At 38.3% G+C, this 26806-nt stretch overlaps 1 long non-coding RNA gene across 5 annotated transcripts in view; it reads right to left on the reverse strand.

Annotated features, from left to right (window-relative positions):
* The window catches only part of LOC131401204 (uncharacterized), a 135172-nt gene that overhangs the window by 11874 nt on the left and 96492 nt on the right, over positions 1–26806 (reverse strand). For 3 of the 5 annotated variants that reach the window (XR_009217589.1, XR_009217591.1, XR_009217587.1), the window contains exon 1: positions 34–2369. The exons of 1 other annotated variant lie outside the window; for it this stretch is intronic. This is a non-coding gene — a long non-coding RNA (uncharacterized LOC131401204). Of the gene's footprint in view, positions 1–33; positions 2370–9398; positions 12302–26806 lie in introns of those variants that run through there. One more of the 5 variants, XR_009217588.1, reaches the window with a different exon arrangement.

The raw sequence follows: 26806 nt of genomic DNA on the forward strand, positions 1-26806 counted from the left end.
AAATCAACTTGAATTATCCATGCATGAAAATACCTTCACAAGAGCAAGGATTCCAGGAGAGGGATCACGGCACCTGAGTAAAGCACAGAAATAAGAAAGGATGCATTGAGGAAGGTAAGATAGATAGATTCACACTACCTCATTACTCCTCCCCAAGCCCAGGCAGGACAGCATGGAGAGAGACACCTTTCTCAGGGGAGAAGGAGGGTAAGGTGAGTGCTCAACTTCACTGCGGACCACAGAGCAGACCCACCCCAGCACCAGGCTGACTCTGGCAGCTCTAGGTGGCTCCCTGCAGACCCCCATGAACCCAGACCCCCACACTCGCCCGGTACCTGTTGGCTCCAGCTGCCACAGGCATTTCCAGCAGCCCCAAATGGCATCCTTGGCACCAGGCTCCCAGCGAGTTCCCATGAACGCAGACCCCAGCTCACCCCAATGCCTGTCTATTCCAGAGGCCTCAGACAGCTGGCACAGCTCCAGGCAGCTTCCACAGCAGGACTCCTGGTGGGCTCCGACGAATCAAGGTCCCTGCTCACTTCCTCACTTGCCAACTCTGTCAGCCCCAGGTAGATCCAGTGACACCAGGCTCCCAGGCACCCAGGCCCCCATCTCATCCTACTGACTGCTGGTTCAGGCGGCCCCAAGTGGCATCTTTGGCACAAAGTTTCTGGTGGGCTCCAGTGAACCAGGCTCACTCTGGCACGGGCCTACTCCAGCAGCCCCAGGCACTTCTCATGGTTCCAGGTGGCTTCCACTGCAAGGAACCCAGGCCCCCTGTCCACCCAGCTGCCTGACAACTCTAGCGGCCACAAGTGGCTTCTGCAACACTAGGCTCCCAGCTCATCCTGGTGCCCACTGGCTCTAGTGGCCCCAGGCGGTGTCTTTGGTACCAGACACCAGGTGGGCCCCTGTGAATCCAGGCCCTCATCTCACCCTGACACCTGCCAGCTCCAGTGATCCCAGGTGGCTCCCACTGCACCAGGTGGCGCCTGTGGCACCAGGCTCCCAGCAGGCCCCTACAAATCCAGACCCCCAGCTCATTCCAACACCTGCTGACTCTAGTGGCCTCAGGGAGCTCCCGTAGACCCAGGTGGCTTCTGTAGCACCAGCCTTTCAGCAGGTTCCCATAAAGCCAAACCCCAGTCTCACAGTGGTGCCTGCAAGATCCAATAGCTCCAGGTTTTCAGAGGGTCCCTGCAAGCTCAACTTTCCAGCCCACTAGGGAACTAGCGAGCTCCAGCAGTCCCAGGTGGCCAGTGACCACAGGTGATTCCATGGCTACAGGCAGCTACCTTGGCTTCAGGCGCCTACCAGCTGACTCTCCTGGCACCAGGTTTCTGACATGCTCCCATGAACATAGGCTCCCAGTTTAACTCAGCACTAGCCAGCTCAAGGGGCCCTGGGCAGCTCCCATGGCAACAGGTTCCTAGCAGGCTCCACCAGGTTCCAGCACATTCCAGCACCAGCTGGTTCCTGCTGCTCTGGGTGGCTCCTGTGGCCTCAGGTTCCCAATTGATGCCTGTGACCCAGGCTCCAGGGGGGCATTTGTGAACCCGGGGACCCAGCAGGGCCCAGTGCCAAGCTGACTACCCTGTCCCAGGCTTTCAACCCACTCCAGTACCAGGGTGCCCAAGGATTCCAGCAAGGAGGAGGAGTCCTTGTGAATGTTTAATTGGGACAGAGTTTCAGATGTAATAATGAAAAAGTTCTGGAAATGGATAGTGGTGATGGTTGCACAACAATGTGAATATACTCAATGCTACTAATTTGTAAACTTAAAATGTTTAAAACGTTAAATCTTATGTAACGTATATTTTACTACAATAAAAAAATAAAAAGTAAATGGATCATAGACCTAAATGTAGGAGATGACATTATAACCCTCTTAGATCAAAATACAGGAGTTAATTTGCATGATGTCTGGTAGGCAATTCTTTCATAGAAATGACATCAAAAGCACATTCACAAGTGAAAAAAAAATTATACTTGATCAAAATTAAAAACGTTGGTACTACAAAGGACGCTATCAATAAAGTGAAAATACAGCCCACAGACCGTGATAAAGTCATTGCAAATGTGCTATCTGGTAAGTGGCTTGTATCCAGAATAAATTTTAAAAAAACTTAACTCATTGATAAAATGGTAAATAATCCAATTTAAAAATGAGCAAAGGATTTGAAGAGACATTTCTCCAAAGAAGATATACAAATGCCCAATAAGTACATGAAGATATACAAACGTCCAATAAGCTTGTCCAAGAAGCTCAAAATCATTAGTCATCAGGAAAATGGAAATCAAAACCATAAAATAATACTTCACACCCACTAGGATGGCTAAAACTTAGAAAGACAGGGTATAACAGATTTGGCAGGTATTTGGAAAATAATTTGATGGTTCCTCAAAATATTAAACATAGAGTCATTATATGGCCCAGCAATACCACTCCTTGGTATATCTCCAAGGGAAGACAAAACATCTGTTCACACAGAAACACGTGCCTGAATGTTCATAGCAGCATTATTCATAATAGTCAAAAATGGGAAAAAAAGCAATATATCTATCACTTGAGAAATGAATATACAAAAGGTGGTATATCCATACCATGGACTATTATTCAGCCACAAAAAGGAAAAGGAAAAAGTACTGATACATGCTACAATATGGATACACCTTGAAAGCATTGTTACATGAAAGGAATCAGACATAAAAGGTCACATATTGTATGATTCCACTAATATTAAATGCCCAAAATAGGGAAATCTAGGTAGACTCAAAAGAGATTTATGATTGCCTAGGGCTGGGGGCAAGGGCTAGGGGGAAGTGAGGAGCGGCCATTAATGTGTACTAAGTTTCTTTTCAGGGTAATGAAAATGTTCTAAACTTAGATTGTAGTTATGGTTGAACAACTCTATGAATACACTAAAAAAACATGAATTCTAAACTTTAAATGAATGAATATTATTATTTATATCTAAATAAAGATATGGAAAAATAAAAACCACACCATGTCTCACATTGCAAACCCCAGGGATATTTTCTTTTTAGTTGTTTAGGGAGTTGTGGGCTAAATTTCTAAATGCTACCACCTTCACTTATAATCCTGATTTGTTAACTCAGACATCTGTGCCACTCACCAATTTTGGAAGAGGGAGGGGAACCTTTTTTTAATTTCTGCTTGTGTAACAGGGTAGTGAACTGACATATTATCTGAGATGTTCTTTACTTCTCTGAATTCACTCTCATTCTGTAACCATCTCCAATTTGAAACATTCTAGTCCCAATCAGGAGTTCTAAGAATAAAATCTTACCTTATAAATTCAAAGGCCATTGATCTAGGTATAAGAAAGAACGATTTAACAAAAAGGTATGTTAAATTAGAAGCAGGTTTTTTCCTGCTTCCCCAATAAGACTAAATAAAGATTCTACGAGCTTAGAGAAAAAAATTCTTGAAGAGACGATTGGTGATAAAACCAGACATGAGTGTGTATTTGGGGGAGGGGTGAGCTTGCCTTGTCCTTAACTTCTTCAACTGAAACCTAGGAGCAACAGAACCGCCAGACAAGATTAGAGATACCAGAACAGAGATGATATATACCTTACTTTCTAGGATAAAGCCTGGGGAGACAGCTAGCTTCAGCATTATGCTGAAGCAGCTGTAAACCAGAAGTAACTGTGTACTATGTCTAGGTGAAAAGGGGCTGAAAATAACCTCTGAGTTTCCTGTGACCATAAATGGGGTGGAGGAGTCTCCAGGAGTTCCCATGGCACCGTAAATGAGGCATGTAAATTACTTGTGTATGTGCAGGGTGGTGTTGTTGCTGGAATAATGGATACACCTGATACAGAGGATGTTGCAGGAACCACAGAGCTGGCAATCAGATGAGAAGTTCTTCACAGTATATGTCATGACTGGAGAGGAACATATCCAAGGACCAGATTGGATACATTGTTTCTCAAAAGGACTGATATAATATGATTCCACTACTGTAAACTTTTTGAAAAGTCACTATATGTGTATGGAAAAGTACAAAACAATGGACTGGAAGGATATACACTAACCTTATGTTAGCGGTTGGTACTTTTGTATTAAAAAGACTGGAAATGAGTATGGCAAAATGTTCACAGATACATACAAAATGTACACACATACAAAAATGACTAAATATCTGACTAAATATCTATTATTCATTTTTTTAGGAAGACAAGTGGAAGGAATATATAGAAAGATAACCTGTAACTTTTGCCAGCATAAAATAACTAGAATTTTTGTCATGAATTGGAAAATCACAAATAAGTAACAGTGTGTGTTTGGTAGGTAGGATGCTTATTTCCTCCAGTCAGATGTCACATTTATTTTTTTAATTTTTAATTTTTATTTTTTTGAGGAAGATTGGCCCTTAGCTAACATCTGTTGCCAATGTTCCTCCTTTTTTTTCTCCCTTAAGCCCCAGTACATAGTTGTATATCCTTTGTAGGTCGATCTAGTTCTTCCATGTGCAATGTTGCCTCAGCATGGCTTGATGAGCAATGAGTAGGTCCGTACTTAGGATCCAAAGGGCAAACCCTGGGCTGCCGAAGCAGAACGCGTGAACTTAACTACTATGCCATGGGGCTAGTCCCACGTTTATTTTTTAAAAACATGAATTATATTCTACTCTGAGCTAGCAGAAGTTCATAGCCTCCCTATGTTCAACCCTCGGCTAATCCCCTCTAAGGTCTTGCCACCTTTGTCCTTCTTACTCCATGGAGTAAGGTAAGGTAGCACCACCTCTGTAATTTTTTCTAGTTTAGAAAAAGTCTCTCTTTCGGCTTCTATGCCACCTTCCTCCTATGCAATCTTCTCCAGAAACTCAGGCCTTGGGTAAACAAATGAATTTGCTCTTTATTCTCTGTTTGCTCCTTTACATTCACTTCTACTCTTTTGTACTCTGCTCTGTGTCCTGGGAGGATGACTTCTCCAGATTCTATCAATCTAGCTCCTTTGTTCTCTGACTTCCATTTAGGGAACTAGTCAACCAGAGGCATTGGCAAAAGATCAGTGATTAAGAGGAGAGAAAGTTTGGGGTATTTATTTCCCTGGCTCTCTTTCTGCTAGGGTGCAGTGTGGCAGTGTCTGTTTTATGGAAAGCCACAGCTTCTGTTGGGCGTCCCTTTCCTATAGTTACATCTCTCTCTCGGTTTCAATAACTACATCCTCCCCTGGTCCTTCAGGTTTAGGGCTGGTTGAGGTTACCCACCATTGCTAGTTCTGGGGTCCTTCACCATCCATCATTCCCAGACCTGTCCTTAGTTTGGACTGCCTTCCATGGAAAGTAGACATGGGATGGAATCATCTGCAGTGAATGATTCTTGGAACAATAACGTTTCTATCATCATATTAGAGTACGTCAGAGTTAGGGCCAAGATGAAAACCATTTTAAGTTCTTCAAATGCCTCTGCTACAGAGAGTGGTGCAGAAAAGCCCCTTCTATAATGAGCTAATATTTAAATTACAGTATGTATATACTATTTACTAGGTACTGTGTTAAATGATTTCCATATATTACATTTTATCCTCACAGCATTCCTAGATAGATTGCTTTTAGTTCCATTTTATAGATGAGACAACTGAAACTCAGGGAGGTTAAGTAACTTGCCCTAAACCACATAGCTACTAAGCAGCAGGGCCAGATTTGTTTGAATCCAAAGCACATGAACGTGATACACAAATGTCATAATTGTCTCCATGGAAGAGATTCATTATCTAAGAGTGACTATGGAGAAGTAGAGCATGAGGCACATGTATTACTTAGCAAAGCCCAGATTTGGTCACATATTGCTGACTATGGAAGCTTTTAATATATTATCTAGAATCATAAAGATATTCTGGAAAACAAGGGTAGTATGTCCAAGAAATTTGCAGAATCCGGTTCATCAGCCACTGGAAGACGAAGTTGTAACAATATTTACGGTCATAAGAATGGGCCAAAAAAGGCTGTGCTAATAAAAATCCCTTAAAATCTTGCTGGTTTAGCATATCAGCTGTTTATTTCTCACTCATGCGAAGTATGATACAGGTTGTGTGTGTGGAGGGGGGTGATAGCATGGGTTGAAAATGGGAATGGACTTTTCATCTTGTGACTCAGAGATATTTAGGTTCTCTACATCATGTGACACCAACATCCCAACATGTGACCTCCAAAACCACTAAGACAGGAAAAGAGAGATTGTGGAGTAGCATAGTGGCTTTTAGGTTCTTCAGCCCAAAAGAGATACACGCTCACATTTCATTGAAGAGAACCAGTCACATTGGCACTTACTAACTGGAAAGGGGTAAGGGAGAATGGTCTTCCTGTTTATACAGGAAAGAGATGGGAACTGGATATGGATGTCTACTGCTTTTTTCCACAGTTCTCCAGTGGTTTGTAGATCAACATATTTTAAATTATTATTAATTATCTACTTTGAGGTCTTAATGATCCGAGCATAAACAGGATGACATTAGAAAAACACAGGAAAGTTGTAAAAGGAAAATTGATTCTTTTACAATATTCTTGACCTGGAAGAGATCTTTTTTTCTGGAGTGGGTAGGCCTGTATATAGTGAGTGAAATACTCAGGTATTCATAGGTTACTCATGTTCTTTGTGCTTTTTAAATTACTAGTATTTAAATATTTATATTGTGTTGAACACTGTGCTAAATTCTTTACATGTATTACCTCATATAACTTTCAACATTTAGGTACTATTTTTTGATGGAGGTATGATTGACATACAAAGGGCTACACACAACTTGATGTGTTTGGAGATAAGTACACGGCTGTGAAACCATTATCACAATCAATGCCATAAACTTATCCATCACCTCCAAAAGCTTCCTCCTGCTACCTTTGTTTTTGTTTTTTTTTTCTTCTGTGGTAAAAGCACATAACCTAAGATCTACTTGCGTAGAAAATTTTTAAGAAGTACACAATACAATAATGCTAATCATAGATCTTATGTTGTACAGCAGATCTCCAGAACTTATCTTGCAAAACTGAAACTTTGTACCCTTTGAACAATACCTCTCCACTTCCTCCACTCCGGAGCCCCTGGAAACCACCATTCTACTCTCCGCTTCTATGTGTTTGACTATTTGAGATTCCACATAGAAGTGAGAACATACAGTATTTTTCTTTCTGTGTCTGACTAATTTCTCTTAATATAATGTCTCCCAGGTCCATCCATGTTGTCACGAATGGCAGGATTTCTCTCTATTTAAAGGCTGAATAATATGCCACTGTATGTTCAAACCATATTTTTTTATCCATTCATCCATCTGTGGACATCAAGTCTGTTCCTATATATTTGCTATTGTGAATAATGCAGGAATGAAAATGGGAGTCCAGATATCACTCTGAGATCCAGATTTCAATTACTTTGGATATATATACAGAGTGGGATTGCAAGATCAAATGGAAATTCTATAATTTTTTTGAGGAAACTCCATATTGTTTTTCATAGTGGCTGCATCAATTTACATTCCCACCAATGGTGTCCAAGGGTTGTCTTTTCTCCACATCCTTGCAAACACTTGTTATTTGTCGTCTTTTTGATAATAGCCATCCTAACAGGTGTGAGGTGATATCTCATTGTGGTTTTGATTTGCAGTTCCCTGATGATTAGTGATACTGAGCACCTTTTCGTGTACCTGTTGGTTATTTATTTCTTTGGAGAAATATCTATTCAGGTATATTGCCCATTTTTTTTAACCAGGTTATTAGGTTTTTTCCTATTTAGTTAGTTGGAAGAGTTCTTTATATATTTTGGATATTAACCCTTTATCAATAAATGGTTTGCAAATATTTTCTCCCATTATTTAGGTTGCCTTTTCATTTTTTTAATCATTTCTTTTGCTGTGCCGAAGCTTTTTAGTTTGATGCAGTCCCATTGTTGACATTTGCTGTTGTTCCTTGTGCTTAGGTGTCATAGCCAAAAAATGATTGCCAAGACTAATGTCAAGGAGCTTTTTCCCTACGTTTTTTTCTAGGAGTTTTATGGTTTCAGGTCTTCCATTTAGGTCTTTAATCCATTTTGAGTTAATTTTTGTAAGTGATGTAAGATAGGGGTCTCGTTTCATTCTTTGTATGCGAATATCCAATTTTCCCAGGAGCATTTATTGAAGAGACTGTCTTTTCTACACTGAGTATTCTTGGCTCCCTTGTCAAATATTAGTTGACCATACATGTATGGGTTTATTTCTGTGCTGTTTGTTCTGTTCCGTTGGTCTATGTGTGTTTTTAATAAAATCTGCAGAGTGTTAAGGAGGCTCTCTTGGACACAAAGTGTCATTTTTTTCTTGCTGCTTTCAAAATTTTCTCTTTGTCTTTGACTTTTGACAGTTTGATTATAAAGTACTCAGTGTAAATTTCTGTCAATTCATCTTATATGAGATCCTCTGGACTGCACGAATCTGGATGTCCATTTCACACCCTAGATTTGCAGAGTTTTCAGGCAGTATTTATTCAAATAAGCTTTCTGCCCCTTTCTCTCTCTCTCTCCCCCTGCCTTCTAGGAATCCCATAATATGTGTACTGATTATTTCATGATGTTTCATGAGGCCTATAGGCTTTCTTCACTCTTCCTTCTTTTTTCTTGTTTTCCTCTAACGGATATTTTTAAATGACCTTCTCTGAGTTTGCTGATTCTTTGTTCTGTTTGACAGAGTCTGCTGTTGAAGTTCTCTATTAAATTTTCCAGATCAGTTGTTGCATTCTTCAGCTCAAAGATTTCTGTTTGGTTCTTTTTTCTGGTTTCTATTTCTTTATTGAACTTTTCAGATTGTTCATGTGTTGTTTTCCTGATTTTGTTTAGTTGTCTATGTTCTCCTGTAGCTCACCGAGTTTCTTTAAGACAATTATTTTGAATTCTTTGATAAGCATTTTGTGGATCTCCATTTGTTTAGAGTCAATAACTGGAGCTTTACATGGTGGTGTCATATTTTCTTGATTATTGTGATCTTTGCAGTCTTGTGTTTGTGTCTCTGCATTTGAAGGAGCAGTCTTCCAATCATTTGGTTGTTACAGATTGGCTTTGGCAGGTAAAGACCTTCACCATTCAGCCTGATCAGATATTCTGGTATTGTCAGCTAACAGGATCTTTAGGTGATCCTGCTGGTGGTTTCCACAGGTGAGACTACTACCAGGATCCTTAGGCAGGGACATCAGGTCATACATGGCCAGGGCTAAAACCATGTCTGCCAGCAGGTCTGGAGCCAGGTCCATGAGTGGACGGGGGTCCCTCCAAGACTGCATGCAAGCAGGGACAGAACCAGATCTTCAGGCAGCAGGGGTGCTTCTGGGTCTACAGTAAGCAGGCATGCTATCAGAGTCATGGGTGGGCAAGACTCCTGCCAGGTGTCCAGAAAACAGAATTACCTTGGGTCTGTGGTTGAGTGGGGATGAAGCCAGATCATGGGCTGATTCCAGTTCCACATCCAGGTATGCAGTCAGCTGGCTTCTTATCTGGGGCATAAGTGGGCATGACTCCTGCCAGTTCCCTGGGCAGACAGGACTGCTTTTGGGATAGTCAAGTGGGGTTAGATCTGGGTCATGGGGCTGCTTTAGAGTCTACAGTCAGGTCTGCAACCAGTGGGACTATTATACGGATGTGAGTGGACACAGTTCCTGCTGAGTCCTTGAGCAGTTAGGATTGCCTCCATGAGCATGGGTGAGTGTGGCAGGGGCCGAGTCCACATGGGGATGGGGCTGCTTCCAGGTTTATAGTTGGGTATGTGTTTGGTGGGCCTCCTTCCTGGGGCACAAGCCCGCCTTCTCAAAGCAGCTCTCCTTAGTCTTGGGCTACACCATGGTGTCACGATCTCCTACCTAGATTCTGAAACTCCCACAAAGGTTCTTTTATCCATGAATAGTTGTCAAATGGAGTTTTCTGTGGAAAGATGAAGGCTGGGAACCTCCTATTCTGAGACTTTGCTGACTTCATTCCTCTACTTCTTCCTTTCTATACTCTCCTAAAAGGGATAGTATAACTCAGAAGTTTATTGCATGTCCTGTTCTTTAGCTAAATTGGACATATTGGCAATACTTTGTTGTTAACACTTGTCCCAAGTCACATAATTGCATATTTACTTAGCGGGTATAAATCTTAAAATGCAACCTCAGGTTGAGAAAATAGTCTTTTTATTTGCTATAACTCAACAAATTTCTGAATCCAAACTTTAATTCTACCAGGCTATCAAGAAACAAAAGCAAAAAAAGAAAAACAATATTTAATTTAGTGTTCTCCTCTCTAGCTAAAGAAGTCACTGTATCCATCTGCACGGTCATCTCAGGCCTGGGCCTTCTGTGACTTCTATTCCCTGCATTACACCCCTGAATCTTCACTCAAGCTGCAAGTTGTCCAGTCCTCTGAGATGCACCACTCAGTCATTCCTCTCTCAATTCTGGTCACTGACTTGGTGTCACTTGCAAGTACACCCACCATCTCTGTTTTTGGATCTCACACACCTCTCTCAAATACCTGCTTTTTTTCCACCATACAGTATCATTTTACTATCTAGTAGAAAGTTCTCTCTTTTTTTATTTCTTAAAGATATTCTGTATCTGACTGTAAATTCTTTTCTCCTAAGGATTTAAACTTTGAGAATCTCAAGGTCAGAAAGAATTTCAAACTGTATCTGTTTTCCTGCCTGCCACCTATTTGCCCTAAGGCAATGAAAGCCAAGTTGCTTTCATATATTAGAAGGGAAAGAGGGAAACAGAATGAGAAAAGAATAAGTTAATAACTCCAAATATTACCAAGTCACACCAATACCTGTTCTAATTTGGTTACAGTAGAACCTGTTCTGATTGCATCGGGGCATTTTTGGATGATTTATGCGGGCCTAGGGAGACTTAGTATAGAATAGACAACTGATCTAAATTACCTGAAGACTATAACACTCCACTGATTCATAAAATAACTTTTGTAGTTGAGAGTGGAATGAGATTTTTTCACTTGGAGGGCATGGGTTGGGCTGTAAGGAGGAGAGTTAGATGGATTGAAGAAGTGGGTATTCTAATCTCACCATTTTGGATGTTTCTATGTTCTGAATGTTTGTGTTCCCCCAAAATTTATGTGTTGAAATCCTAATGCTCAATGTGATGGTATTAGTATGTAGGGTCTTTGGGAGGTCAGCAGGTCATGAGGGCTAGAGAAGCCATTTAGCCTGACTTCTATAGCAGGAAAATTTAGCAATATTAAGATATCCATCCTTGTCACAGAATGATAGGTACTCTCAGCAGTGGCAAGAGTGAGGTTCAAAGACAAGTGGCAATTACAGAAGAGAGGAATCAGTGTGGAGAGGAATGCCATGTGATGTCTATAACTAAGGTGTTGGTTTAGGGGCACATGTGAGGTCCTCTTTGAGGATTCAGAAATGAACTGACACAAGGGAACAAGGGAGATAGTACTGTTATCATGTGGATGGGGGCCCAAGCGATTGTGGTTTGAGAATTAAAAGTTAATATGAGGAGACTGACATCAGCAAGATGGCAGACTAGGAAGCTGCAGGCCCTATTTCCCAAGGGAAATGCCAAATAAACAAGAACATATGGACAAAAGTAGCTACGTGGGATCTCTAGAAACCATTCAAGAAACTGCAGTAACCAAGTGAATGCCTAACCAAGAAAAAGACACACACAAAACAGTAGGGAATTTCATGAAGTGTTGGCTCTCCCTTTCCCCAACCCTTTCCAGAGCTACATAGCATAGCACAGTCCCAATTCCTGGGACAAAATCAGGACAAAAGGCAAGAGTGGAACTTGCTTGCAACATACTGGCTTGACTGGGAGTTGTCCAAGGGAATGGTTTTCTGTCTCGTCTAAATCAGGGCACTGAGAGGAATGGTGGCATAGTTTAGGTGTCAGGTTGGAGACCAATGAAGGCAGTTGGTGGGGGCTTCAATGCATGAAAGCGGAGGGGAACTGCACACATGTGTGTGCCTGGGAGCAAGAAATTACAGATAGATGAATACAATAGAACATGTAAGCTCCGAGAAGCAAAGGTGAGACTCCTAGGGAAATTAAGACATTTAAAAACAGCCATGCATTTGGGGAAATTAGAAAAAAAAAGCACACACATATACTTACAGAGGATGCATCTTCAGAAAAAGCCTGAGAGGACCTTGAGCCTTCATGATGGGATGATTACTGAAGATCTTCCCCTGCACACAGCCAGTATGCAAAGACTGGGAGAGGGGAATGTTTTTCCAAATACTGAATTTCCAACAAAACATGGATACCTGCTTTCACCAGTTCTATTCAACACAGTACTACAAGATCTAGTTGGAGCAATTAGAAAAAAAAATAAAAAGCGTCCAAATTGGAAAGGAAGAAATAAAATTATCTCTGTTCATAGACAATACGATCTTATATGTAGACAACTTAAAGATTACCCAAAAAACTGTTAGAATTAAGAAACATTCAGCCAAGTTGCAGGATACAAAATCGACACACATAAATCAATCTCATTTCCATACACTAATAATTTACAATCCAAAAAGGAAATTAAGAAAATAATTCCATTTTCAATAGAATCAAAAGGAATAAAATGCTTAGGAGTAAACATAAAAAAGGAGGCAAAAGACTTGTACACTGAAAACTACAAAATGTTAGTGAAGGAAATGAAAAAGGACACATGTAAATGGAAAGATACCCAGTGTACATGGGTTGGAAGACTTAATATTGTTAAGATGACAATACTACCCAAAGTCACATACAGATTCAATGAAATGCCTAAGAAATCTCAATGACAATTTTTTCAGAAATATAAAAATCCATTCTAAAATTCATATGGAATCACAAGGGACCCCCAAATAGCCAAAGCAATCTTGAAAAAGAAGAACAAATTTGGAGGACTTACACTTCCTGGTTCAAAACTTATTACAGAGTCACAGTAACCACAACAGTGTAGTACTGGCATAAAGACAGACATATAGACCAATGGAATAAAATAGAGAGTCCTTAAATAAACTCTCACAAATATGATCAGATGATTTCAACAAGAGTTCCAAGACCTTTCAATGTGGAAAGAACAGTCCTATCAACAAATGGTGCTAGTAAAACTGAATATTTACATGCAAAATAATGAAGTTGGATGCTTACTTTACTCCTTAAACAAAAATTAACTCAAATTTGATCAAAGAATTAAATGTAAGTGATAAAACTATAAAATTCTCAGAAGAAAACAGGAGAAAATCCTGATGAAATGAGATTTGGCAATGATTTCTTAGATATGACACAAAAAGCAAAGGCAATAAAAGAAAAGATAGATAAATTGGGCTACATCAAAATTAAAAACTTCTGTGCATCAAAGGACACAATCAACACAGGGAAAGGTAACCCACTGAATGGGAGAAAATATTTGCAAACAATGTATCTGATAAGGGATTAATATCCATTATATACAAAAATTCCTACAACTCAACAACAAAAAGACAAACTAATTAAATAATGTACAAAGGACTAGAATAGGCATTTCTCCAAAGGACATATACAAATGGCCAGTGAGCACATGAAAAATTATCAATATCACTAATTATTAGGGAAATACAAATCAAAACTACAATACCACTTCACATCCATTAGGATGCTTATTATTAAAAAACAAACATAAAAAGCAAACATTGATGAGGGTGTAGAGAAATTGGAACACTTACGCAATGATGGTGGGAATGGAAAATGGTGTAGCTGCTGTGGAAAACAGTACGAAGGATCCTCAAAAATTAAACATAAAATTAGCATACGATCCAGCAATTCCACGTCTGGCTATATACCCACAATAATTGAATGTATATTCTCAAAGAGATGTTTGTACACCCATGTTTGTAGCAGCATTATTCATGATAATGAAAATGTAGGAGTAACCAAAATGTACGTCCACGGATGAATGGATAAACAAAATACGACATCATGTATATATAATAGAATATTATTCAGCCTAAAAAAAGAATGTTATTTTTATACATGCTACAGCATGGATGAATATTGAAGATAATACGCTAAGTGAAATAAGCCAGTTGCAAAATGATAAATACTGTATGATTCTACTTATATGAGGTACCTAGAGTAGTCAAATTCATAAAGACAGAGAGTAGAATGGTGCTTTTCAGGGGCTGGGGAATGGTGCAATGGAGAGTTGCTAATTAAGGATATAAAGATTTTAACTTTGCAAAATGAAATGAGTTCTGGAGATTGCTTGTAAACCAATGTGAATGTACTTAAAACTACGGAACTGAACACTTTAAAAATGAATGGTTAAGGCAGTAAACTTTATGTGTATTAATGATAATTTTACAACAAAGGCTAATGTAAGAACTTTTGTTGGCTCTCCAATAGTTCTATCATGGGTCTTTCTGTTTCTGATTCTGGTTTTCTTGTCCCGGGAAGATGCATAATTTTCTCTCTAACCGATGCCCAAAGTCTTCTGGAGTATCTCCATACTTGGAAGTTTGTTCCACTAATTACTAGCAACAAAGCATAATTATTCAGAGTATCAAATCTGAAATTAAACTACCTGTGTTTCAGTCCTGGTTCCACCATGTAGGCTTGTATCTCTATATAACTGTACGCTTTTTTCAACTGAGGAAATGATATGTTAGGTAAATTGAATATGAGCCAAATCCCATATGCAGATATAACAAAGTAAATGTGCAAAAATATATTCTATGAATCTTGAAACTCCTCAGCCACCTTGAGAATATAAAAATAGGATCACAGTGGAAGAGGACTGGTGAAGAAATTTTTTGAAAAACGAGGAAGATTGACTTCAAGAGAACTTTGAAATATATTTTCTGCAACAGGAAGACACAAAGACTACAGGCTAACTCACACCTGAGAAAGAAAAAGTAACATGTGTAAGCAAAATAAAGGTGGTTGGATAGCTTTAGGACTGCATGCCTCCTAGCCACACAGAAATTAAATCCACTATTGATCTGGAGTTAATATATTCTAATTCAATCTCTTTGGATGCCTATTCTTATCCCAGAATCACCCTATCCTGATTACTGTAGCTTTGTACTAAGTTTGGAATCCGAATGTGTTCTGGGTTCATTGTATTTCCATTTATTGTAAAGAAATGGACCTCAAATTTTATAGGAGTTTGTGTTGAATGTATAGATCTATCTGGGGAGAACTGCCATATTAACAATTAACAAAAGTTTTTTGATCCATGTATTCAATTGTCTCTCCATTTATCTCGGTCTTCTTTAATTTCTTTCAACTACGGTGTATAGATTTTAGTGTACAAGTCATTCACTTATTGGCAAATTAAAAAGATAATAATTATATTACAATTTTCTTCTTCTTATTATTTTTGCTGAGGAAGATTCACCCAAGCTAACATCCGCTGCCAATCTTCCTCTTATTTTTTATGTGAGCCACTGTCACAGGATGGCTGCTAACAGATGAATTGTGTGGGTCCACACCCAGAAACCAAACCCGGGTTGCCGAAGCGAAGCATGCCTAACCACTATGGCACCAGGGCTGGCCCTATTTAATTATTTTCGAAGCTATTGTAAAGGTAATTGCTTTCTTAACTTTTTTTTTTTTTTGGCTCAGGAAGTTTTGCCAATCTTCCTCTATTTTGTATGTGCATCGCCGAAAGAGCATGGCCGCAAACAAGTGGTGTATGTCTGTGCCTAGGAACCAAACCTGGGCCACCGAAGTGGAGAGCGCTGAACTTAATCACTAGACCACGGGGCCGCCCCTCTTAATTTCATTTTTAGATTGTTCACTGCTAGTGTATTTAAATAGACTTTATTGTTGTATATTAATATTGTATCCTGCCACTTTGCTGACCTTGTTCATTAGCTCTGAAAGGTTTTTCCATTGATTCTTTATGATTTCCTATATGTAAGATCATGTCATATGCACAGGGAGATAGCTTTGCACCTTCTTTTCGAATCTGGTTTCCTTTTATTTCTTTTTCTTTTCTAGAACCTGCAGTACAATAATGGATAGAAGTGGTAAAACCAGACACCTTATTTGTTCCTGAACTTAGGGGTAAAGCTTTCAATCCTTCACCTCTAAGTATGAAGTTTCACCATTAACTGTGAGTTTCCAGACATGCCCTTCATCAGGTTGAGAAATTTCCATTCTATTCATAGTTTGCTGAATGTTTTAATCATGAAACCTTGTTAGATTGTGTTAACATACAATTGTTCATAATATTCCCTATAAGCCTTTTATTTCCATAAGGTCAGCAGTGATATCCCCTCATTCATTATTCATTTTAGCAATTTGAGTATTCTGTCGTTCTAGGTCCGTTTAGCTAAAGGTTAACAAGATCAACCTTGTTAAATTTTTAAAAAGACCGAATTTTTACTTTGGTTGATGTTTTTCTATTGTTGTTCTACTTTCTATTTCATTTACTTCTGCTCTAGTCTTTATTATTTCCTCCCTTCTGCTTTCTTTGCTTGTAGTTTGCACTTCTTTTCTACTTTCTTAAGGGGAAAGTTAGGTTACTGATTTGCTATGATATATTTACAAATAACTTTTTTTTTATTTCTGTCTGTGTCATCTTTTTTGTTCCTCTCTTCTTCTAATACTTTCATTTTTACTCAGTCGATGTTTTTATGTGTAGCATTTTAATTCCTTTAACGATCTTTTAAAATAAAATTTGAGTTATTTTCTTAGTAGTTGCTTATGCCTTACAATATACATCTTACCTTATCAAAATCTGCTTCAGATGTATAATACCCTAATTCCAATGAAATGCAGAAATTTTACTCCTATATAGCTTCATCCCTTTATCCCCTTTAGTATACAATTATTGTTATACACATTGCATTTATATATTTTACAAAACCAGCAATATATTTTTAAAATCATTACTTTAGATTATCGTATGTTTTTCAAGAAGTTTTAAGAAGTTGTGTGATGCTAACTAAATATTAGCAAACTGAATACAACAATACATTAAAAAGATCATATACTATGATCAAACGGGATTTATTCCAGGGATGCATGGATGATTCAACATCCGCAAATCAATTAATGTGATACACCACATTAATAAAATGAAGAATAAAAATGACATGATCATCTCAATAGATGCAAAGAAAGCATTTGACAAGACACAGCATCCATTTATGATAAAAATTCTGAATACAATGGTATAGAAGGAAAGTACATCAACATAAAAAAGGCCATATATGACAAACTCACAGCTAATATCAATCTCAATGGAGAAAAACTGAAAGCTATTCCTTAAAGAACAGGAACCAGACAAGGATGCCCACTTTCACCACTCCTATTTAACATAGTATTGGAAGTCCTAGCCAGAGCAATCAGGCAAGAAAAAGAAATAAAAGGGATCCAAATGGGAAAGGAAGAAGTGAACGGTCACTATTTGCAGATGACATGATTGTATATATAGAAAACCCAAATGAATCCACCAAAAACCTTTCAAAAATAATAAATGAATATGGTAAAATTGCAGGATACAAAATCAACATACAAAAACCTGTCGTGTTTCTATACACTAACAACGAAACAGCAGAAAGAGAAATTAAGAAGAAAATAGAATTTGGGGATGGCCCGGTGGCACAAGTGGTTAAGTGTGCGCACTCTGCTGCGGTGGCACAGGGTTCGCCGATTCGGATCCCGGGCACACACAGACACAACTCTTGGCAAGCTATGCTGTGGCGGTGTCCCATATAAAGTGGAGGAAGATGGGCACGGATGTGAGCCCAGGGCCAATCTTCCTCAGCAAAAGAAAAAAAAAAAAGAGGAGGATTGGCAGATGTTAGCACAGGGCTGACCTTCCTCAGAAAAAAAAAGAAAAAAAGAATAAAATCCAATTTACAATTGCAACAAAAAGAAAAAAATACCTAGGAATAAACTTACACAAAGAGGTGAAAGATTTCTACACTGAAAACAATAAAACATTGTTAAAAGAAATGGAAGAAGACGTGAAGAAATGGAAAGATATTCCATGCTCTTGGATTGGAAGAATTAACATAGTTAAAATGTCCATACTTCCTAAAGCAATCTACAGATTCAATGCAATCTTTATCAAAGTTCCAAGGACATTTTTCACAGAAATAGAACAAAGAATCCTAAAATTTGTATGGAACAAGAAGACACCGAATAGCCAAAGGAATCCTGAGAAAAAAGAACAAAGCTGGAGGTATCACACTCCCTGATTTCAAAATATACTACAAAGCTATAGTAATCAAAACAGCATGGTACTGGCACAAAAACAGACACACAAATCAACGGAACAGAATCGAGAGCCCAGAAATAAACCCACACATATAGGGACGGCAAATTTGACAAGGGACCCAAGAACATACAACAGAGAAAGGAAAGTTTCTTTAATAAATGTTGTTGGGAAACCTGGATGGCCACATGCAAAAGAATGAGTAGACCATTATCTTACATGATACACAAAAATTAACTGAAAATTGATTAAACATCTGAATGTAAGACATGAAACTATGAAACTTCTAGAAGAAAACATAGGAGTACGCTCTTTGGCATCAGTCTTAGCAGCATCATTTCAAGTACCATGTCTGACCGGGAAGGGAAACAATACAAAAAATAAACAAATGGGACTACATCAAACTAAAAAGCTTCTGAACAGCAAGGGAAACCATCAACAAAATGACAGGTGACAACAAAATGAAGATATTTGCAAACCATAAATCTGATAAGGGGTTAATCTCTAAAATATATAAAGAACTCATACATGTCAACAGCAAAAAAACTAACAACTCAATTAAAAAATGGACAAAAGATGATGATTGGATCAAGAAAATGTGGTATATATATACAATGGAATACTACTCAGCCACAAAAAAAAGACAAAATTGTCCCATTTGCAACAACATGGATGGGCCTGGAGCGTATTATGTTAAGTGAAGTAAGCCAGAAAGAGAAAGACAAACACTGTATGATCTCACTCATATGTGGAATATAATCCAACACATGGACAGAGAAAACTGTATTGTGGTTACCAGGGGCAATGGAGGTGGGGGGTGGGCACAAGGGGTGAAGGGAGACATATATATGGTGACGGACAAACAAAAATGTACAACCCAAAATTTTACAATGTTAAAAACTATTAAAACATCAATAATAATAATAAAAATATCAGCCTGAAAAAAAAAAAGGACAAAAGATCTGAACAGACATTTCTCCAAAGATATACAATGGCCAACAGGCACATGAAAAAATGTTCAACATCACTAATTAACAAAGAAATGCAAATCAAAACTACAATGAGATATTACCTCAAGCCCATCAGAATGGCTATAACTAACAAGACAGGAAACAACAACTATTGGAGAGGATGTGGAGAGAAGTGAACCCTCATACACTGCTGGGAGGAGTGCATACTGGTGCAGCCACTACGGAAAACAGTATGGAGATTCCTAAAAAAATTAATAATAAAACTAACATGCAATCCAGCTATGCCACTGCTGGGTATTTAGCCAAAGAACTTGAAAACACAAATGCATAAAGATACATGCATGCCTATGTTCACTGCAGTATTATTCACAATAGCCAAGGCTTGGAAACACCCTAAGCGCGCATCAAGGGACGAATGGATGAAGAAGATGTGGCATATATACGAAGAAGATGTGGTATATGTACACAATGGAATACTACCCAGCCATAAACAATGATGAAATCTGACCATTTGTGACAACATGGATGGACCTTGAGAGTATTATACTAAGCGAAATAAGTCAGAGGGAGAAAGTCAAATACCATATGATCTCACTCATAAATAGAAAATAAAAACAACAAACAAACACATACGGACAGAAACTGGATCAGTGGTTACTAATCCAGTATGGGAAGGTGGGAGGGAGGATGATGAAAGGGGTGATTAGGCAGATGTATACGGTGATGGATTGTAATTAGTCTTTGGGTGGTGAACATAATGTAATCTACACAGAAATCTAAATATAATGATGTACACTGGAAATTTATATAATGTTATATACCAATGTTACTGCAATAAAAATAATAATAATAATAAAGAAGTTATATGATAACTTTTCACGTGCAAAGATATGTCAATTATGTCCTTTTAGGTTGAAAAAGAAAAACCAGTACACTTGGCTTGTTACAAAAGAAATTTGCCAAGTTAACAACTGAATTAAAAAATATTACAAATTGAATATCTTCAATATTGACTAGTTAATGAGGGAATGCCTGTATATGTACATTTTTATAACGGCCTTATAGTGATATAAATGACACACAATAACATTCACTCATAAAATGTACAATTTAGTGTTTGTTATATTCACATGTTGCAAATATATCATCACTATCAAATTCCAGAACGTTTTCATCATCCCAAAAAGAATCACCCTACCCATTAATTGTCACTTCCCATTCCCTCCTTCCCCATGACAACCACTAATCTTTCTCTTTATATGAATTTGCCTATTCTGAACCTTTCATATAAATGGAATCATGCAATATGTTGTCATTTGCGTCTGGCTTTTTTCACTGAAGATATTTTCAAGGTTCAGCCATGTTGTAGCATTGTCTCAGTACTTTCCTTTATATGGCTGGATAATATTTCATTGTACAGCTATATCACATCTTGTTTATGCATTCATCAGTTAGTGGACATTTGACAGCTTCTAGTTTTGGCTTGTTATATATAAAACTTATGTGAACATTCAGGTATTGTTTTAATTTTTACAAAATAGTTCTGCTGAACATAAGATTCATATTGACAATTGTTTTTTGTTTTTAATTTTTACGTAAAACAACTTTGAGTATGTTGTCCACTGCCTCCAGGTCTGCATTGTTTCCGATTAGAACTCAATGGTCAATATTATTGGGGTTCCCTTGAAGTGAGTAGTTATTTTTCTCTTGCTGCTTTCAAAGATTTCTCTTTGTCTTCTACTGTGATGTGTCTGGGTGCATATGTCTTTATGTTTAACCCACTTGGAATTAATTGAGCTTTCTGGACATGTAAATTAATGTTTTCACCAAATTTGGGAACTTTTCATGCACTATTTCTTTGAATATTCTATTTCTTTTTCTCCTCTCCTTCTGGTATTCCCATTGTGCATATGCTTGTACACTTAATTGTGGCCCACATTTTTCTAAGGCTCTGACCTTTTTTCTTTTTTTCATTTTTTCTCTCTGATCTTTAGATATCATAATATCTAATAACTTATCTCTAAGTACACTGATTCCTGTTTCAGTCAGCTTAAACAAACCGTTGAACCTCGCTAGTGAATTTTTCATTTTGCTTGTTGGACTTTTCAACTTCAGAATTTCCATTTTTTTTATAATTTCTATCTGTTGATTGATATTCTCTAAATGATGAGACGCTGTTATCATACCTCCCTTTACTCCCTTAAGTCTGGTTTTCTTGAATTCTTTGAACATATTTTATAATAGCTCCTCTAGGACTCATCCATGATTGTTTCTATTGCTTACTTTTTTTCTTGTGCATATGTCACAGTTTCCTGCTTCTTTGCATTTCTCAATTTTTTGTTGAAAACCGGACATTTAAAAAATGTGTTTTACATGCTGCAGCTTTGAAGAAGCTAAGATTAGAATATTACTCACAATTAAAGCCATACAAAGCTAGATCACATAGCTCAAGGACCAGAAATTTGACAGATTGGGCCAGGGGGATTTGTTAGGGAAGACCTTCAAGTACTCTAGTACTAGATGCTATTCTATGAAACTTTTTTTTATACTATAACTCTGTAGTATGGGTATCCTTTCTGGTTTTAGTATTACCAAAAATTCTGGTAAGGAGAAAGTTAGGAATATGCAAACCTAACCTCAGTACATTTTGCATAAAAAACACATGACATGGATGCTACAAGATATGGTGACAAGGAGAGATGTTTTCCATTACAGTACTTTTTCTCCCAAGCGTATGCTTCCTTGCATAACACTGTAGCATTCTGCATTGCCCTAACAAACTGTGGACAGATTCAAAGTCCTGAAAAAGATGAAAGCTTTCAAATTAGCAGTGTTAGACATATTGCCTGCCTTTCCACGTTGACACACCTAAGATAGAGAGTTCAAGATTTACTACTGACCTCCTGAGACAATGTTATGATTAGAAGCAGAGGCCTCCTTTGTCTCGATCTAATGATGGTCTCACATTTCTGGAACCATGCTGTATGTTTTCTAGGGCTTTGTGCCCTTGTTTACATACCAAGTTGGTGTATGAGTTTTTACAGTCCCTACTGTTTGGGACCAACCTGACTATTCCTCGTTTGCACAAAGTACTAGATGCTGTTCTATGGTTTGCTGGCTTTGACTGTCCCTGGTTTGCCTTGTAAATCTGAGGCACTGCAGCCACCCAGACAGTCCCCATAGCCTTATTAAGAGAGGAACAGCCTCCTTCATTCCAGTAATACAAACATTGTCCCTGGATTACCTCAGGAAGGATAATCTCCAGGTTTGGAGATGTTTGACCAAACAATCTCCAATCTAAAACACACTTTCCAAGCTTTGCATTTCTCTTGTCATTCTCTCACTTAGATGACAAATGCCACCACCACCATGCTGGTCTGCAAGGCTAGGATTTAGCTCCACATAAATATGTTGTTTTAAGCATTGTCTCTATCTTTCATGGAAGGACCTGCCAAGCTGGGATGTACTTCACAGGAGTTTACCAAACACTGTGAAAGAAGCACAAAATATTAGATCACACAGAGATAACCATAAGTCTACAAACAAAAGGCCTGTCAAAGTCTTCAGTTTCTGATCCTGACATAGTTAGCTTATTCCCCAGGCTCTGTAGGCTGTGCTACTGAATAGATGCCACTGGGGATATTTACACTCTAGCTACAGTTACCAGACTTAGAAAATAAAGACATGAGATAACCAGTTAAATCGGAATTTCAAATGAACAAGTAATGTTTTAGTGTCTCTAGGCTCCATGCAGTACTTGAGACATAAGTATAGTAAAAATGTATTCATTGTTTATCTGAAATTCAAATTTAATTGGGTCTCCTATATTTTTTTGGCAACCCTACCTCTAGCCCAAAAGGAGAGGCAGATACTCAGTTACGTTGCTTCAGTTCCTTCTTTACAAGTTCCCACCTTGCCTCCATGAAGAAGGCATTATCATTCCATTCATCCTCTAGGGCACCCTCTTATACTTCTTGACTCCCTAGTACTAAGGGAGAACACAGTGTAAAAATCAGAGCTCATATTATACCTAGTCTCCTAGGCACATTGTCCTATTCGTAACTATTGTCTATGGAGGGATTCCAACAAGTTACAAAGCTATCTAACCTGCAAAAATTTATCTCCCAAAGTTTGTAGTACCAAGAAGCAAAGGCCTGGAGAAAAGGCCAGCTGATGAGCGACATCTCAAATTTCAGGAGAGGAGGAAGAAGACAGGATTCTAATGAGAATTGATTTTCTGTGATCAGCTGCCAGGGGAGGAGGGCATGGAAGGAAAATCACGTAGGGCTAATGACCCCAGAATCTATAACCCCCCAAAATCTCAATACCTGTTCCTCAGTGCTTTCCTGACTAGGAGAATTAAAAACTGGTGTTCAAAAATTTCTATTTTTCAAAGACAAACAGGAATCATAAGTAAAGATATACACTAGATGGCTCCACTTCTACATATTTATATAGAGAAGTAAAGATTATCAAGTTTTGAAAAATTTCCACTCTTTTATTGTTTTCATTTCTGGGTCAGATGAGTCACTGCTGTGTGAGTCTCATTAAATTTTATTGGTCATCATTCCCAGTGATGGATGAAACATAACATTTCATGTTACACAGTTGTGTAATAATAGGGGTCAAAAAGTACTCTCAGGACAAAAAGCTATTCTTCTTAATCAGGAGATTTTGAGAGATGTTTCAGTGATGCAATGAAACAAATTTAAAAAAGAAAACATCGATTTGCTACATAATAAGGAGTTAAGAATTTAAATATCAGATTTAACAGTCTAAGTTTGTCATTTAGCCCTGTCTGAACATCTGGGAAGTTGGGTAAAAATTTCACTGAAATGAGCCCCTTTCAAAGCTGTATGCATTAAATGAGACAGTCTGAGGTTATTCAGTGTTAGAAAAGTAGTACTCTTTTGGTCACATAGGCTTCCCTTCACTAGCTTTTTGTTTTTTGTTTCATTGGAACTCAGCCATGCTCATTCATACACATACTACAATGGCAGAGTTAGGTAGATGCAACAGAGACTGTATGTGGTCCACAAAGTTGAAAATATTTACTATCTAGCCTTTACAGAAAAAGTTTATTGACATCTGAGGAATGTCTTGAGAGAGGTTTTTCTAGATTCTTCTACCCCTCCTTTAACACATGATAGGATGATCCCAGATGAATCCACTTTTTTTACCATTTCTGGGCCGGACCCGTGGCTTAGCGGTTAAGTGCACACGCTCCACTACTGGCAGCTCGGGTTTGGATCCCAGGCGTGCACCAACGCACCGCTTCTCCAGCCATGCTGAGGCTGTGTCCCACATACAGCAACTAGAAGGATGTGCAACTATGACATACAACCACATACTGGGGCTTTGGGGGGGGGGGAAAGGAAGAGGATTGGCAATAGACGATAGCTCAGAGCGGGTCTTCCTCAGCAAAAAAAGAGAGGAGGATTAGCATGGATGTCAGCTGAGAGATGTTCTTCCTCACACACACACACAAAAAAAATACCATTTCTGGCTTTCTAGTTCTGGATGTAAAGAGCTTAGAAGTCACCACTCCACTCGAACAAGGAAACAGCTGAAAGATTGAAAAATCAACAATTCTCCTAGGATCCATAAGAGAGGTGAGGACACAGGGAAAAAGAGTTAGCGTCAGGACTGAAGAGACAGGCAAATACAGCAAATCACAACTTACCAGAGCAGAGAATGTAAAACTGAAATGGCAAGAAAGGAGAAAAGACTGAATCATACAGAATGCCCAATTAAAAACAGAAAAGGCAGAAAAAGAGTGAAAGGTAAAAACAGGAATAAAGAACAAGGGCAAGAAACAGAAAACAGTAACAAATATGGTTGATATTAATCCATCATATTAATCATTTTGAATGTCAATGCTCTAAATTCACCAATTGAAAGACAGAGATTGTCAGAGTGGATCAAAAAACAAGACCCAATTATATGTTGTCTACAAGAAACCTATTTTAAATATATAGATTAAAAGTAAATGGATGGAGAGAATTATATCACGCTAAAATTTATCAAAAGAAAGCAAGAGTGGCTATATGAATTTCAGATAGAACATTCTAGAAAGCAAGAAAAAGTATTAAGGATAAATAAGGGCATTAAATAATGATAAAGGGGTCAATTCTCCACGACATAACAATCCTTAATGTGTATGCAGATACAGCGATGACTTTTTATGTTCAACACCAAAGGTACGATAAATGGAAGAGATAATTGATAAACTGGATTTCATTAAAATTTAATACTTCTGCTCTGTGAAAGACAATGTAAAGTGAAGGAGAAGTCAAGTCACAGAATGGGAGAAAATATTTAGAGAAGACACATCTGATTAAGGAGTGTTATCCAAATCATAAAAAGAACACCTAAGACTGAACAATAAGAAAACAAATAACCCAATTAAAAAATGAGCCAAAGACCTAATAGACACCTCACCCAAGAAGACACAGATGGCAAATAAACATATGAAAAGACGCTAGACATCATATGTGATCAGGGAAATGCAAATTAAAACTATCATGGGACACCATTACACACCTATTAGAGTGGCAAAAATCTCGAACACTGAGACCAAATGATGGTAAAGATGTGGAGCAACAGAAACTCTCATTGCTGGTGGGAATGCAAAATATTATAGTCGCTTTGGAAAATAGCTTCTCATTTCTTATTAAACTAAACACACTCTTACCATATGATCCAACAATCACATTCCTTAGTATATACCCAAAAGAGTTGAAAAATTATGTCCACACAAAAACATGCACTAGGATGTTCATAGCAGCTTTATTCATAATTGCCAAAATTTGGAAGCAAACAACGTCCTTCAGTAGGTTAAGGGTTAAATAAGCTGTGGTACATTAAGACAATGAAATATTATTCTGTACTAAAAAATTAAAAAAGTGCTATCGGGCCGGCCCGTGGCTTAGCGGTTAAGTTTGCGCGCTCCGCTGCTGGCGGCCCGGGTTCGGATCCCGGGCGCACACTGATGCACCGCTTCTCTGGCCATGCTGAGGCCACATCCCACATACAGCAACTAGAAGGATGTGAAACTACGATGTACAACTATCTACTGGGGCTTTGGAGGAAAAAAATAAATAAATAAAATTATAAAAAAAAAAAGTGCTATCATGTCATAAAAAGATACGGAGGAATCTTAAGTGTATATTACCAAGTGAAAGAAGGTAATCTGTAAGGGCTATGTAGGGGAGGAAGAACTATTCCTATACTCTCTAGGTTCTTCTGGCTGCTCTAAGAATTAAATTGACATGAGATAGAATAGCAGGAGAATATCAAACAAATTTAATAACATGAAAACATGGGAGAAAACCAGGAAAACTGTGCAACTTACCACAATGGCCAAAGCCACCACCTTAAATACCATCTACAGCTAAAGACAAATGATGATGTTGCGGGTAGTGGTTTAGGACTTTGAAGAGGAGGAACACAATTCACATGAAGATGGAAAAGGAAATGTTTGGGAAACAAATGTTTGCCATGCTTTGCAGAGACAATGGGACGTGGAGAAGACTTTGATCAAATGGGCCTTGTTAGGTTCCTCCCTGTATACCACACCTAGTTTATATTATATTCTAGTTATCCATGGTGATAGCTCCTTCCTGGAACAGGCCTTCTACCTTAAATTGTTT

Source organism: Diceros bicornis, chromosome X (assembly GCF_020826845.1).
Source record: "Diceros bicornis minor isolate mBicDic1 chromosome X, mDicBic1.mat.cur, whole genome shotgun sequence".
In the NCBI taxonomy this organism is placed as follows: domain Eukaryota; kingdom Metazoa; phylum Chordata; class Mammalia; order Perissodactyla; family Rhinocerotidae; genus Diceros; species Diceros bicornis.